At 45.2% G+C, this 16,469-nt stretch overlaps 1 protein-coding gene across 1 annotated transcript in view; it reads right to left on the reverse strand.

The window, feature by feature from the left end:
• Window positions 1-15,566, reverse strand: part of DYNC1I1 (dynein cytoplasmic 1 intermediate chain 1) — a 344,861-nt gene extending 329,295 nt beyond the window's left edge. The window contains exon 1 of the mRNA XM_053264854.1: window positions 15,544-15,566. The gene's annotated coding sequence lies outside the window, so the exon portion shown is untranslated. The remainder of the gene's footprint in view (window positions 1-15,543) is intronic.
• Between the last annotated feature and the right edge of the window lie 903 nt (window positions 15,567-16,469).

A 16,469-nucleotide genomic window follows, 5' to 3' on the forward strand; every position in this document is an offset into this window, starting at 1 on the left:
CTGGGGGACCATGTTTGAGAATCCCTGCTCCACTCCAATTGGCAGCAACTCTCGAAGATCTCAGGCAGAGGTCTTTCCCATCCCTGCTATCCTTTTATACGGAGGCACCAGGGAGGATTCAGTCTGGGACCTTCTGCGTATAAATAATGGGTGTTTCCTTAGTAATATAGGGTGGGATCTGCAAAGCTTTTGTGCAGGTTCCATCTCACCATACAGGATTTCAATCTTACCTGCAGGATTCCACAATCCTTCCTAGTGTAATCTTACCTTCTGTATACACACCAAGGAGGGGCCTCATGCTATTTTATAGCGCCATCTGCTGGCTAGTTTTTGCATCCCGAGAAGAACCCACCCTTTTCCATCACTACTTTTGTGTCACCTGAGGGAAAGGGGGGGCACTCCTTGGAATGCAAGAGCTGAGCAGCAGGCGATGTTGTAAAAATTGCATGAAATTCCCACTCAACATATGTACAGTATGTAAGAGCGCTTTAGGAAAGAGTGTGGAATCCTGCCGGAGGATCTGTATAGTAAGATCTTACTTGGAAGTTGAACAAAAGCTTTGCAGATCCCACACTATTACCATCTGGTAACCATCATTGTGTGCTACCATGGAGTTCTAGTCCCTCACAAAAAAGATGTTCTCATGCTAGGACTCTTTTCCATCAGTTTTGCTGGGAAGTTCACAAGCAAGGCATAACGGAAGCCATTTCTTTTTTGTCCCCAATGATACTAATGGTACATAAGAACATGATAACATAGGAAACTGCCTTATACCGAGTCAGGCCATTGGTCCACCTAGCTCGGTATTGCCTACACTGACTGGTAGTATCTCTCTACGATTTCAGACAGGAGTCTACCTGGGGATACCAGGGAGCAGGGGCATAACTATAATAGGGCAAGGGGTGACAGTTGTCTGGGGGCCCACTGCCTTGGCGGGGGGCAGAGGCAAGTCACATGACTGACTCCCCCATCCGCGCACCCACCTGGGCTTCCTTCAGTTGTATTCATCCTCTGAAATTGATGTGAGCGTTAAGACTCGGAGCTACCAGAACAGCATGTCTTTCTCTAGTATCATTAAATGACTTGCATTGTCCACAATTTACAAAACCTTTAAAAAAATAATTTAGGATGATGTTCTATTGTGGCACATAGGTGTGAGTGAGATATATATACATATATACATACACACACACACACACACACACACACACACACACACACACTATGGCTTTGGCTACCACTAGTCATCCTCATTTAAGATTTCTTTACATCATGAGCTGAGCTTCAGTGAGGGGGGGTGCATTTTAAAATCTTGTCTCTGGGCCCACTCCAACCTTGCTATGCCCCTGCTAGGGAGTGAACATGAGACCTTTTGTATGCATAGCAGTTACTACAGCCCCATCTCCTAAGTGGAATATCTTATGGCAGACAATGCTCACCTATAATCACCCATCCAAATGTAAACCACGGCAAAACCTGTTTGGTAAAGGAGACAATTCATGCTCACTACTGCAAGACAAGCTCTCCCAAGAACATCTAGCCCAATCACACACCATAGAACAGAATGCTCCTATACGAGCCTACATTCACCCCACACATTAACCCTATACAAGTTGCGACTTCCCATTGGAACACTGAGAATAATTTCTGTGGTGGACGCCTGAAGTGGACGACTGACATGAATTCTCCAATCATTTCGAAACAGGCCACATCTGAAGTAATCCCCAGCACGCTCCGAGGTAACCCACCTACCTTTGAACTCCCATTTGGCAGTAATATGTGTGTGATAATGTATTCATTGCTGGAGGCACTTTTCTTCCCTTGTGTGCCAGCATGCTGCCTATGCAGTCGCTGCTGAATTTGTCTGCTTATTAGCATGGCACTGGCGAGGCTGAGATGAAAGTGCATAGCAAGGCAATGTGACAGCATAATCATCTTAGAAGAAACGGTGAAGATAACATAATTCTCCTGGCTGGAAGGAAATATATATTTTTGTCAGTGCTTTGAATTACTCGTTAATTGTATTGTGTGTACTTCCTAGCTGATGACTTATTTTTCAACGTGGGGGATTTTAATGCTAAATTATTTGTGATGTTCAGGGGAAGGTGTTGTTTGTGAGGAAATGTTTGCATTTCTTCTTTTTTGCTTCACATAAAAGCATTTACAAGAACATGCAGGGAAAACTACTTCTGAACAGACTGCTTGAAAATTAACCCTTGATGGTCACTGGTGGCCAAAAAGGAAATTCTGAATGAATCCATATTATTTATTCATTTATCTATCTATCCATCCATCCATCCAATGTGTATGCAGCCCCAAACTTACATCTCTGGGCAGCTCACAACAACATAACATTTTTTAAAACACAGAAATAAAAACCTTACAACAGTTCAAAGCCACAATTAAATTAAAAAGCTTGGGTGAAAAGGTAGGTCTTTAAAGATCTTTTAAAAGTTGTCAGAGATGAGAAAGCTCTCATCTCGACAGGGAGTGCATTCCAGAGTTTTGGGGCAGCAACAGAGAAGGTCTACCACCACATAGCTGCCAGACAAACTGGTTGCAGCTGCAGACAGACCTCTCCGGATGATCTCAATGGGTGATGGGGCTCATAACGAAGAATACGTTCTCTTAAATACCCAGGGCCTAAGCTGTTTAGGGCTTTATAGTTTATAACCAGCACCTTGTATTTTGGCTGGAAACTTATTGGTAAGATTCAAAACATTTTAAAATAATAATCATCAACAACACATATATACCAGTTTTCAACAAAAAGAAGTTCTCAAACCTTACACAGAATAAGAAATGATATGGTTTCCTGTCCCAAAAAGGCTCAAAATCTAAAACACACCAACAAACATAAGGTATACACCAGTTACAACCACTGGACGACTGCTCTGCTGGGGTTAGAAAGGAACATTTGCTACCCTGCTGTTAAACTATACGAAAGTCATTTTGAAAGGTTCCTCTTTGCTCAGTTAGTAGGAGTAAGCTGAATAAAGTCTGAATGAATTGCATCTCTCTTCACTACAGATGATATAGAGCAGATACCTGAACCTGAACTGAGCATCTCAGGGAGATCTCTCCCAACTGGCAACAAACTGGCAAATGTGGTACAGTGTAAATAAGTGTAGTAATGCACATTGGGGCAAAAAGCCCAGCTTCACATATATGCTAATGTGGTCTGAGCTGTCAGTGACTAACCAGGAAAGTGATCTTGGGGTTGTGGTATATAGTTCAATGAAAATGTCACCTCAGTGTGTGGCAATTGTGAAAAAGGCAAATCCCATGCTAGGGATGATTAGGAAGGTGATCTAAAATAAAACTGCTTATATTTATAATGCCATTATACATATCTGGCATGGCCACATTTGGAATACTGTGTGTACAGTCTGGTTGCTGCTTCCCAGAAAGGGATTATAGAAATAGAAAAGGTACAGGAGAGGGCAACCAAAATGATCAGAGGGCTAGAGCACCTTCCTTACAAAGAAGGCCTACAACATTTGAGGCTTTTTAGTTTAGGACAAAGGTGATTAAGGGGGAACATTTTGCATTGTGTGTGGAAAGTGGAAAGGCAGACACTTTTCTCCTTCTCTTACAATACTATAACCAGGGGTCATTCCATGAAATTGATTGACAGAAAATTTAGAACAGATTAAAAACAAATACTTCTTCACACAACACAAGATTAGTCTGTAGAATTTGTTGCCACAGGATGTTGTGATGGCCACCAACTTGGTTGGCTTTAAAAGGAGGTTGGACACATTCATGGAAGACAAGTCTATTAATGGGTTCCAATCTTGATGACTGTGCTACTTCCAGATTCAGAGGCAGTAGGGGAAGAAGGGCAGGAGAGGAGGCACCTTCATCTCCTTCTTGTGGGCTCCCCAGGGGAATATGGTCAGCTCCTGTCAGAAACTGGATGTTGGACTAGAAAGGCTCTGGGCCTGATTCAGCAAGGTCCTCATGTTATTTTTATCTTATTTAATATAGTGTGGCTTACATTAGAAAAACCATACAACAAAATAATATATTTTTAAAAACCTCTATCTCAACAGCAGTGAAAAAGCAATACCCCCCACCAAGCCACTATAAGAAACAGGAGGAGGAAACAAGAGAAACATTCACTAAACCCATCTGGGTAACAAAATCTTAACTTCATGCCTAAAAGAGAGTAAGGTGGAGGGACCATATAGGCCTCCAAGAGAAGGATATTCAATGTTAGGGCCACCATCAAAAAGTTAGCAAATTCTGCTTCTAGCATATTCCCACCTCACCTCTGAAGACGATGGTACCTAGAGCAGGGCCCCAGATATAGAACAGCTTGTGCAAGGAGGCTGTTACAGGCAAAAGTGGTGCTTCAGGCACCAAGCAATTTAGAGTCTTAAAGGTGAGAACCAGCGCTTTGAACTGAGCAAGGAAACACACAGGTACAGAAGTGCTCTTACCCTTGGATTTCCGGGCCAAAGTCCAGGGGTTTTTTTGCATGCTGGACCACCTCTGGGGGCCCCCAAATCCTCTTTAGTCTATCATAGGAACATAGGAAGCTGCCATATACTGAGAAAGACCATTGGTCCATCTAGCTCAGTATTGTCTACCCAGACTGGCAGCGGCTTCTCCAAGGTTGCAGGCAGGAATCTCTCTCAGCCCTGTCTTGGAGATGCCAGGGAGGGAACTTGGAACCTAGATGTTCTTCCCAGAGCGGTTCCATCCTCTAAGCAGAATATCTTCCAGTGCTCACACATCTAGTCTACCACTCAAATGCAACCAGGGCAGACCCTGCTTAGCTAAGAGGACAAATCGTGTTTGCTACCACAAGACCAGCTCTCCTCCCAGGTGGTGTGGTTGCTGTGCTGAGTCGGGTGGCCAAGCGTGACTGTGACGTGCGCCGCATGGCTGAGCATGACCTCTGCCGTGCTTTAGAGACAGAGAGGGGAGTGGGGAAAGAAATATGTGGGATGGGAATTTGTTAAGTTGTGTTTTGAAATGTTTCTGCCAATGCATATTTGCATAAATATAGCTGTTTTATATTCTTACATCCTGAATAAGACAACATAGTGGCTATGATATATGCATTCTCCCTTACTCCAGACAAGAGATTAAGACTGCTTTAATGTGTAAGTAAAACAATTAAAAACAAACTTGAGCAAACCTACCAAACTTGAGCAAGTGCATTTCAATGTTAAAACATCATTCCCAATACTCTGTTTCAAACAGCTACATTCTTGTGAGTCCAGTTGCTGTTTGTGCCCTCAGGCATCCATCTGTTAAAAATACTGTGTGGGTCACAGTGTGTGTGTGTGTGTGTGTGTGTGTGTGTGTGTGTGTGTGTGTAGGGGAATGATGCTTAACTTGCAGTGAGGGGGTGAGGGCAGAGGCACTCTTACCCCTGGACTTCGGGGCCAGAGTCCAGGGTCCCCAAATCCTCTTTAGTCTGTCCTGGGTGGCGTGGTTGCCCGGCGAAGCATGATGATGCTTAATTTGCAGGGGGGGGGGGCTCCAAAGGTCTTTAGGTCCAGGCTCCAAAATTACCTAGGTGCACCTCTGCACAGGTAACCAATGGAACTCCCATTTTGCTGAGATGATATGCTCCACCAGTACCAGCTAAGAGCCAAGCTGCAGCATTTTGCACCAACTGAATCTTCCACACACTTTTCAATGGCAGCCCCACATAGACTGAGCTCTGGTAATGACCAAAGCATGGACACCTGTGAACCAATCAAACCTCACAGCTGACATACCAAAGCTGGAAAAAGTACCAAAGAGCCCCTGGTGGCGCAGTGGTAAAACTGCCGCCCTGTAACCAGAAGGTTACAAGTTCGATCCTGACCAGGGGCTCAAGGTTGACTCAGCCTTCCATCCTTCCGAGGTCGGTAAAATGAGTACCCAGAATGTTGGGGGCAATATGCTAAGTCATTGTAAACCGCTTAGAGAGCTCCGGCTATAAAGCGGTATATAAATGTAAGTGCTATTGCTATTGCTATTGCTACTAGCCAAAAGCTGCCAGCTGGGGTTCCAAAAAGAGCTCTGGATCAATACTGAACCCATGTCCATTCAGTGCCTAACAACCAGGCTGACTCAAACTGACCCTGCAGTAAAGGTAAAGTGTGCCATCAAGTCGATTTTGACTCCTGATGCCCACAGAGCCCTGTGGTTGTCTTTGGTAGAACACAGGAGGGGTTTAACATTGTCCCCTCGCACACAGTATGAGATGATGCCTTTCAGCATCTTCCTGTATCGACCCTGTAGTAGCCCCTTGTTAAATCAATTAACAATTGATTTTAGCCACCATATATCTGTTAAGGATGGATTTAAACTGAAGAAATCATCAGGCAAACTGGAGCAGTACTCAGAAATATGACAATTACATTAATATAGTATTTCATTCCAAGTACTGTTCCAGCTTTGCTAATGAATAAAACAGTAATGCAAAGCGTGAATGTTTGCAGCGGTGTGCAAATGCCTCCCAATGCATGTCTCAAGCCAATCCTGCTTATGCAGCCGTGTAAGATACAACCAGCTGCCCTCAGGCTATCAGCCCACATAGCAACCTGTGTCCCCCGTGGCTGCTTGAAGCCCCTGAAGTGACCCTGAGAAAAAGTCCTCCGTGCATATACAATTTATTATTTCGCTTTGCTGGGAAGGAGTCACCAGATGGCGCTAGTAAATATTTCACCAGATCTCTACTAACTCATCTCAATGGCAGTTTCATTCCATGGAATAGTTTTGCTGGTAATATTTCTTGAGGTGAGGCACCTTGAAAACTGCAGGATGGCCCATATCACTCCCTGAATTAATAAATGCTCCTACATACCACATGAATTACTTCCAGGTCAGTAGCCTTCAAATCATATCCTAAGACTGTCAGTGTCCAGTCTTCACAGTATTGTTCCCCTTGCCCTGGCTGCTGCAGGCCTTAGCACCTTCTCTATTTCCTCTGTTTTCCTCTTCTAAGCCCCACTCCAGGCCAATTCATTCTCTCTACCACACTGTTAGTCCTTAGACTCACCCACATTCTTGTTCCTCATTGTGTATTTCAAGCCCTATGGGTAGGAGTCACCATGGCAGTGCTCAAATTACAAGGTTGGGGGCCACCTTACCTTTCGTGGCAGCCCCCTTAGCTAACATTCTAAGAGACACGGCTACAGATCCCCTCCTAAGCATTTGAGGAGTTCCTCCCTCATTTTACTGAACTTCCCCCAGCAATCTAATAATCCATATCTTCAATTCCCCAAACATATTGTTCTCCTCCAACCATCAAAGTATCTTTCCTCTCCCTCAAAAACATTTAAGTGAGGAGTTGATCCTCAAGCTCTCCCTCTGTTTACCCTCTGCAAAAGCTAGGAAGTGCATGTTTTGGCTAAAAGGAAGTGCATGTTTTGTTTTGTTTTGGCTAAAAGGAAGTGCATGGGGTTTTGGGGGGTTTTTTGCTAAAAGGAAGTGCATGGGGGTTTTTTGGGCTAAAAGGAAGTGCATGGGGGCTTGGGGGCTAAAAGGAAGTGCATGGGGTGGGGTTTTTTGGCTAAAAGGAAGTGCATGTTTTGGCTAAAATTTGTAGGAGTCAGGTGGTGGGAGTTGTAGATTTTATTAATCTACAGTGAAATCTCATCCATAATTCAAGCAATGGAGCATGTGTGCATTCCATTCAGCATCAATATGCCGCTGGAGCTTAATAAATAAGAATCAACAGAAGCAGAAAATGTTCTGAGATGTCCATATTGAGGACCTGTGGCGCAATGGGGAAATGACTTGACTAGCAAGCCAGGGGTTGCCGGTTTGAATCCCCACTGGTATGTTTCCCAGATTATGGGATACACCTATATCAGGCAGCAGCAATATAGGAAGATACTGAAAGGCATCATCTCATACTGCACAGAATATGGCAATGGTAAACCCCTCCTGTATTCCACCAAAGACAACCACAGGGCTCTGTGGTCTCCAGGAGTCAACACCGACTCGACAGCACGCTTTACTTTACTCAACATATGTGAGTTTTATCCCATGATAATTTTCAGGTATCGCCTGCTGTATAGGAATGAGGCACAAACCTCTTCTCCATTGTATATATGTATAGAATGTTGTCTGGTCTCTGTGTAGGGACAAAAGTTCAATCTTGTTTTTCTATAGTTTCACATTTGGTTTAGTATTTTGAAAGTTGGGTTTTGGAGGGAAAGGAGATTTTAAAGAAGAGCGAGAAAATTTTGTTTGTTCTGATTGTCTGGGCTGAGGAACTGATGGGCAGAGAAAATGCATATATTGGGAGTGTTTATAGAGGGTCCTGGGACAGAGTTGTGGGAGTGAGTCCTGAGAGAGAGTCCTGGCAGCAGAGTTTGGTAGACTGCAGAGAGTGGGCAGCCAGCAAGAAGAAGAGAAGCCTTCTAGCTGAAATCACTGGAAGAAAAGGAAGAGCCAGGCTGGATTGAGCCCCAGACCTTTGCCGTAATCAGAACAAAGAGTCTGCCCAGCAAGCAAGCAAGAAAGTACAAGAGGATTCTAAGTAGGGACCTGTATAGAGGCAGGTATTGATTACGTTTCTCCAGCTTTTTATTTTCCCTGACCTGCTCTGTAACTGTTTTGAGTTTGTATTTTTCCTGTAAAAGAAATGTTTTAATTGAACCATTTTTTCTAAAGTAAAATTTCTTGTTAACAAATTAGAAGCTTGTTGATTGTCTCTATCCCACACCTATAAGCCTTTCCACACTACAGTGGTTTGTTTTGGGTTTTTTTTAAATGTTTGAGAAATGTGAAGGGCTGTTGTAGTGGACCCAGATATACCAAAAGTTCACTTGGCTGCCGTGGTAAAAAGGTTAGGAGGAATAGAGGGCTGTTCCTCTGCACAATGAAGGGGTTATGAGTGTGATGAATTAATTAATTTGTCCAGCATGCAAATTACCTGGCTCAGTATTCAAATCTCTTCAGCTCAGAAAGTTCTGCCTTATTACAGATTGAGCCCAGTTTCCCCACAGAAGTTCTTCTCTGGCTCAGAGAGTTAAGATACTGGGCATGCTCAGTAAGCATCCAGAAACCAGACTCCCAAAGCCATATACTCTGTAGGAACATGTGCAGAAGCTCTAATACAAACCCTTTATTCTTGACAAAAGTGTTATTGATCGCTGAGAAATTACATGAACTGACAAAACAATACCTTCCTATATGAACTAGTAGAATGAGGAACAGTCTGAGTTATGGCACTGCAATACCTGAAGTCACTGCACAAACAATCATGCATGCAGTTCCAAATCAGATGGCAATTCCTAGGGTGACCATGCAGTAATGCTCATGCACTCTGCACCATCAGCATGCATGAAGCAACAATACAAAGCAGAGACAACTCTCAAAAAGCTGATACACTTTTCTCAAATGTGTGTTAATAAATCCCAAGCCAATTCTGAACTGAGCTGAGGGTAGGGATGTGCATGCACCTGTTCGGAGGCCTCCATTTACAGGCCTCCGAACAGGTTCGAACACCGGGGGGGGGGGGGGAGTACCACATTAAGGGTGAGGGAGGGTGCACTTACCCTTCCCCCCACTTTCCCCCTGCAGGTGCTCATTGCCCGTAAAAGTCTTTGGGGCAGCAGTGTACCTCCCTGCCACTCCTTCCCCCTCTTCAGCTAGAAGTGGCCCAAAGTACTGGGTTGTGCATGTGCACATTACGCGCACATGCACGTCAGGCGGGCACACACGCATGCAATGTGCACACATGCACCCAGTACTTCCGGCCACTTTGGCCAAAGAGGGGGGAAGGGGTGGCAGGGAGGTACACTGCCGTCCCGAAGGCTTTTATGGGCAACGAGCGCTGGTGGGGGGAAAGCAGGGGGAGGGGTAAGTGCACCCTCCCCTGCGCTTAAAGTGGCACCCCCCACCCCCTCGAGCCACCCCCACCCAGTTCCGTGCACATCCCTAGCTGAGGGTAACTCGCCCATCACTAGGGGTCATGTGCAAAGTCCAGACAGATGTGCCTTTGAAATGGCAGCATAAGAGTAGTCTTTCAAGCACTTGCAACCGCAGAATGCAAATCTCTGCTGACTTCAGCACATGCTGTCATCGGCCTGCATACAACAGCCAGTGCGTGGCCACTGAAAATGGCAGCCATTTGCTGAAAGGTCCAGGAGCCCTGACTAATCGCCGCCAACCTTCCCACCATCTATCTAGAATTAAAGGTTAGACAACACAAGGCCCAAGCAGATGTGAATCCCGGCGCCTCTCCTTTACAAATTGTTGCAGCAGCTTTAAGGATGACCTATTTCCGTGGTGCTTCATATTTTCTATGCCAACCCCAGCGTTCTTTCAATTCATATCCACTAACTTCCCTTCTGATCTCTACACAGCCCAGCAGGGGGCTGTCTCTTCCTCCACTGCTGCACCTGCTGTGCTGTGGTTTTCATAACACCTTATTAGACATAATTGCCTGTCAGCTGCCTGCAGGCTCTGTGTGTAATCTAGGCCTCGTGAGTCCTTCCCTTAACTTCCTGTCAAGTTGCTGGCAATGGAGGGAAATGGTGTAAAGCTCCTGGCAAAAGGTATAGACACAACAGCTAATTATGAGTGCTTGTGAAACAAATCATCAGCCTGCCTTGAATGGCAACTACAAAAATCTCCACATGTGCGGCTCTTTCTTACAATAAGCAACACCACGGTGTATTTTATTTCATTATAGCAATGCATAATATTGTTAAATATCAAAAAGCATCTTGCTGAGCTATTTGGCTCATCTGATTATTGTTGTTAAGGCATGACTGTTCCTATGGCATACAAAGGAATTGTGTGGCTAAGAAGACATTAGACATGGGAACAGGGCTAGAGATCAGTGAGAGAGCATGTGCTCTGTATGCAGAAGGTCCCAGGTTCAATCCCTGGCATCTCCAGAGAAGTCTGGGACAGACTTCTGCCTGAAACCTTGGAGAGCTACTGCCAGAGGCGCTCTTACCCCTGGACTTCGGGGCTGAAGTCACAGCCCCTGGGGGGCCCCCAATCCTCTTTAGTCTGTCCCAGGTGGTGTGGTCACCCGGCCAAGCATGATGAGGCATAATTTGCAGGGGGTGGGGGCTCCAAAGGCCTTTAGGTCCAGGCTCCAGAATGACCCAGGTGCACCTCTGGCCACTGCCAAGAGACTATTGTAGACAATATTGTAGAGTATTGTAGTTGAGCTAGATGGACCAGTTTCCTGTGTTCCTAAGACCATATGCTTCTACAGGTTAGTGATCCAGGCCAAATAAAGCCAAATGGAAATAGTCATCCAGGACATCATTCAGTTATGGTGACTTGCATAATATAGATTTGATTTGATGTGAAGGAGGTTGCTGGGTAAGCGGCACACTAATGCCATGGCAGAGTTCAACCTGTCTAATTTACAAAGTGGTTACCAGCAGCTCAGAACCATCAGCCCAGAAGCTTAATTACCCTTATGGTTTTCCGTGGAGGTTCAGGGCTCTGGAAAGGCAAACAGCCACCAACTCTCTACTATTCTGTGTCTCAGGTCCATACCTCTTTTATTTATCACAATGCTCATGTTGACCACTGATGTCTGCTAGGGATGTGTGAGCCAACATGCATTGAGCCAGCCCAGTTCGGGCAGTCTGAATTCGATCCGGACTGCCCCCCTGTTCAAAGAACTGGCTTGCAGGCCAGCTCAGGGGGTATACTTATAAAGGGGAATCCAGCTAGGATTCCCCTTTACAAGTAAAGGGGATTCCCTAGACCAAGAAGGGGAGCAGCAAAAGGAGAATATTTATCTCGAGTTTCCTGTGCATGTGTGGTGGCCATGTGTGTGCCAACGTTGCGTGGGGGCAGCTGGGAGAGAGTGCTGTCGGTGTGCGCTGACAGCTGAGGGGAGTGCTATGGGTATGGCAATGGTGGTGAGCAGAGGAGGAACAGGGATAGACCTACTCTCCTCTCTATTAAAGGAGCTGCGGACGCCCTCAATTTTAAGGGGATTGTGCCATGATTGAGAAGCTGAATCTTGTTTTGTCGCATCCCTAGTTCAGTCCAATTTCTGACCAAATTTAGACCAAACTGCATCCCTGAACCAGTTCGGTCAAACCCACTGGCTGGGCTGGTTGGGTAGATGAACTGCCTTGAACCAGTTCAAAGTGGTTTGCAATCGAACTTCTCACACCAACCCCATTCATGTCACAATCAAAGCGATTCTGCACATCCAGAGGCTACTATTGGCACCGAAAGCAACACTGACATCAAAGAGTAGAAGCAAAGAAAGCCATAAACATGATACCCTAGAATTGTCTGCCACTAGATGGCACTGTAAGAATTCAATACAATCGCAACAAGTCGACAACTACAAAATGCAATTAGTCTTTTCCTAGGTTTTTAAGGACATTTTTAATTAAGGTAGAGAGCTCATTATTTTAATATCTCATTATCAATATCTCATTATTGCTTGGCTTTCCCTAGTGGCTTCCATATGTAGTATATCAATACATAAATATGGCTGCACCAGTAGTTCACACTTCAGAAGCAATCTCCAGTATATGTCATTACCAAAGTTCTAGCAGTTCACATGGTGAAAGGATGGGTGGTATTTGGCACTTCTGAGTAGTGTTTCATGAATATATACCTTACTGCTGCCCTGGTCAGGGGACTGATCCTGTCATGGAGACTCTTTAGGCAGCCAGGCTCAGACGCCCATTTCAGTGGTATCTTGCAGGCTCCTAAAAATTTCCTTGAGCACAAAGGCATTCTACAACAGCTTTATGTGGTCCCTTTACTTAGAAGGAGAGAATACTGAAGACATATAGAATACCATAAGTCTTCAGTATTCTCTCCTTTTAAGTAAACAAATGCTTGCAGCGTGGTGTAGTGGCTAGAGTGCTAGACTAGGATCGGGGAGACCCGAGTTCAAATCCCCATTCAGCTATGAGACTTTCTGGGTGACTCTGGGCCAGTCACTTCTCTCTCAGCCTAACCTACTTCACAGGGTTGTTGTGAGGAGAAACTTAAGTATGGAGTACACCACTCTGGGCTCCTTGGAGGAAGAGCGGGATATAAAATGTTATATATATAGAGAGAGAGAGCAGGTGGGAAGCAAGCAGGTAGCCAAAAAGAAGCTCAAGTGCAGAAATCTGACCTGTCTCCAAAAGGAACAGCATTACTATTCCAGTCCTCCAAGCCTGTCTCTTGCCAACCTGTTCCAGATTTTCTTCTCCCCATTCCCCTGCCCCAAATCAACCAATTATGTTTTCACCCTGCAGGTTGTTCTGGCTCCAGGTACCTCCCAGACAATGGGTTTTTAGCTGAAGACTGTGTAACCCCCGGGCATGAAGTGGTGTGGCAAAAGGCAGTTTAACAGCAGGCCTGGTGCCTACACCATGTCAGGGGCAGGATGTGGGCAAGTACCTCAGACCCACATCTGCTACTGCTCCAGTAAGGGTGGCTCAGGGGGACAAATGTGGCAAGCACCCACTCAGACTAGGAGTTTGTCCTCACCCCCCCCCATCTCTTTCAGAATTCTAACATGTAGGACATAACTCATGCACCCATAAATGCACTTTGCCCTTTCTGTGCCCTCCCTCAATTTTTTTCCAACAGTGCCCGAGAGGAGAGGGGCAAACCCTGGTAGACATGGACCAGGGTTTCTTTATCGGTAGCAAGTCCTCAAGATATGGGAGCTGATGAATGGACCTGAGAAGGAAGCCCAGTGGCAGATGGAGATAGGTGTCTGATAGGCAACTTGTGCTGATGTTATACCCTGAATGAGGGTCAGTGGACTTCACTGTGAGGTGGGGTGGTGGTCCAAGGACACCAACAGACTGGCCATGAATTAAGGAGCCAGCCCTCTGGAAAGGCAAATGCTGATGGTGGTGCTACAATCTCACTCACCTGGCATGCAAGTTCTTGGTGCATCTAAGCTCCTGTGCCCACCTTGTCAGTGACAGGGAATCCAACTCAACACAGACATGCCCAGTGGGAGCCCAGTCCACTAACATCATAGTCCAACAGCCACCATTAAGGATACTGAACATCATGATGAACATGATCATGATCCATCAGAATGCCTTAACACATATAAATCTTTTAACATGTTATATTGTTTTACAATGCAAACCACCTAGAGATGTGAGTTGAGGCAGTATATAAATCCATAAAATACATACATACATACATACAAGCAGAGGCGCTCTTACCTCTGGACTTTGGGGCCCAAGTCCAGGGCCTCCACACCCTCTGCCCCCCCCCCCCGCAAATCCTCTTTAGTCTGTCCTGGGTGATGTGGTTTGTGCCCTCAAGAACCTACACGTTAAAAAATGATGCTTAACTTGTGCGGGGGGTGGGGCTCCAAAGGCCTTTAGGTCCAGGCTCCAAAAATATCTAGGTGCACCTCTACATACAAGAACTTGGGGAGTGAGGCTGAGGTCTCTCTCCTTCCTTGGCACAATGGAATGGAATAGCCAGGAGGATAGCCTATGATGATACAAAGATCTCTTTTGTCCAATGCTACACAGCTAAACCAATGCTTGCATTTGCTATCAAGCGGAAGGCAAATCTCTATGCAATGATTTGCAGAATCAGCTTTTGATCACATTAACTTAATGCAGTGCTGTGAATGCAAATAGACCATACACTGAATTATTAGGCACTGATTATATGCTTTCTCATTCTTTTATAAACCTTTCATTTTAACCATAAGAATAATAACCAGTCACTCCATAGGAAATAACTTAATTTGGGCAATTCTTTACTTATGTTTCTAAGCATTCACTTTATAGTTTCACTATATGTGTATTTTTCTTTCATTGTGTTTAATTTAAAATCTATAGAATACGAATACGATGAATATTTATACACTGCTTTTCAACCAAAGTTCCCAAAGCAAACTTTACATAGATATAAATAAATAAAAAGAAAATGGCTCCCTGTCCCCCAAAGGGCTCACAATCTAAAAAAGAAACATAAGGCAGACACCTCAACAGCCACTGGAGGGGTGCTGTGGTGGGGATGGATAGGGCCAGTTGCTCTCCCCAAACCAAATAAAGAAAATCACCACTTTAAAATGATTCCTCTTTGCTCAGTTGAAAAAAGAAAGAAATGTCACCTTTTATCAAGCCTTAAAGGAGCAAAGAGTACCACTGTCTTGGGGGGTCACAAAGTCAGGACGATGCTCACACACGATCATGTGCTCATGTTCTGCCTGTTGAGATACCCCAACACAATTTGCACAGCATGTGTGGACTTTCACAGTACACCACACAAAGAATCAAGAGTTACTGTGGAGAACCACAGGAGCATAATTGTGGGTTATCAACTGCAGCCAATATGGGGGGTGGGAGAGAGCCAGGTCCATGATTGAGAAAGAGAAAGGAGAACAGGTAGAGGAGAGAGCTGCCATGTGAATAGACACCTGGATCTCTAAAGCTAGACAACTGAGATACAAATTAGGCCTATGTGTCCATCTGTGGAACAGCCGCTGGTGAAAGAAAAAGCTTTCAGATCCACTTCAAAGAATATTTCTTCTTTTGTAAAGAAAGCTATTGCTGTATGGATACCAGCAGATAAGATATAATCAGACATCTACAAATCCACTTGCCAGCTCACCTGTAGTGAATGTCTCCAGTCTTCTGGCTAGCAGGATACCCAGCTCCACACAAATCTCCTCCCCAGAGGTCTCATTTCCACAGCCATTTTTGAGAAGGTAAGAAGCAGCAGGAATCCTTTCCAAACAGTAGGAGAGAGCTCCCACTCACTATTCCCTCTAACAGGGATTCCCAGATGTTGTTCATTACAACTCCCAGCATCTCCAGCTACAATGGCCTCAGGCTGGGGATTATGGGAGTTGTAGTCAACAACACCTGGGAATCCCTATTAGAGGGACTGCTCCCTACAGTCTCCATATCCCAGCCCACTTCTCTCCTGTGACCCAGAAAAGGACCTGAAAGGGGATTGGTGGTGACCACGCATAATGGCTGGCTACATTTGTTGATCCCTGGCTCTGACATAGAGGAGGAGTGCCAGACTCCATGTCAGAAAACTGCCCCTTTAAGGCATCAATTTCTCAGGCAGGGAGGCAGAATCCAGGAGGAGTAGCCTGAGCTTAGAACTATTTAAGAGCTCAGTCTATTGGTTTTGGAGCAATTTGTCCCCTTATCCCTCTCTAACTTTAGGGCTCTCTGCTGAGGCAGGAATCCAAGAAGGACATAGACCTTGGACAGCTCCAGGGAGAAAGAGGTCAGGATCATGGTTAGCTCTGAGCAAGACCACATGAGAGCTGGGTATAAGAATCTAAGGGTGTTGCTCCAGAGCCGATTGCCAGTTTTCATGCCTGCTGCCCTGGTGGAATAAATAAACCCTTCCTTGTGAAAAGCTCTGTTGCTTAAAGGGGCCTTGACCAAATTTCTAAGCAATGGCTCCAGTGACACTGAACTGGCAGGTCTTCAGAGGACTCCTCCAAATCAGAAAATGAAGGTAGTGCTGTCTTCAGGTCATGGTGGATGTCCTGGCTTGGGTTCCCCTGATTCTCCTGG

Source organism: Hemicordylus capensis, chromosome 6 (genome assembly GCF_027244095.1).
Source record: "Hemicordylus capensis ecotype Gifberg chromosome 6, rHemCap1.1.pri, whole genome shotgun sequence".
Lineage (NCBI taxonomy): Eukaryota > Metazoa > Chordata > Lepidosauria > Squamata > Cordylidae > Hemicordylus > Hemicordylus capensis.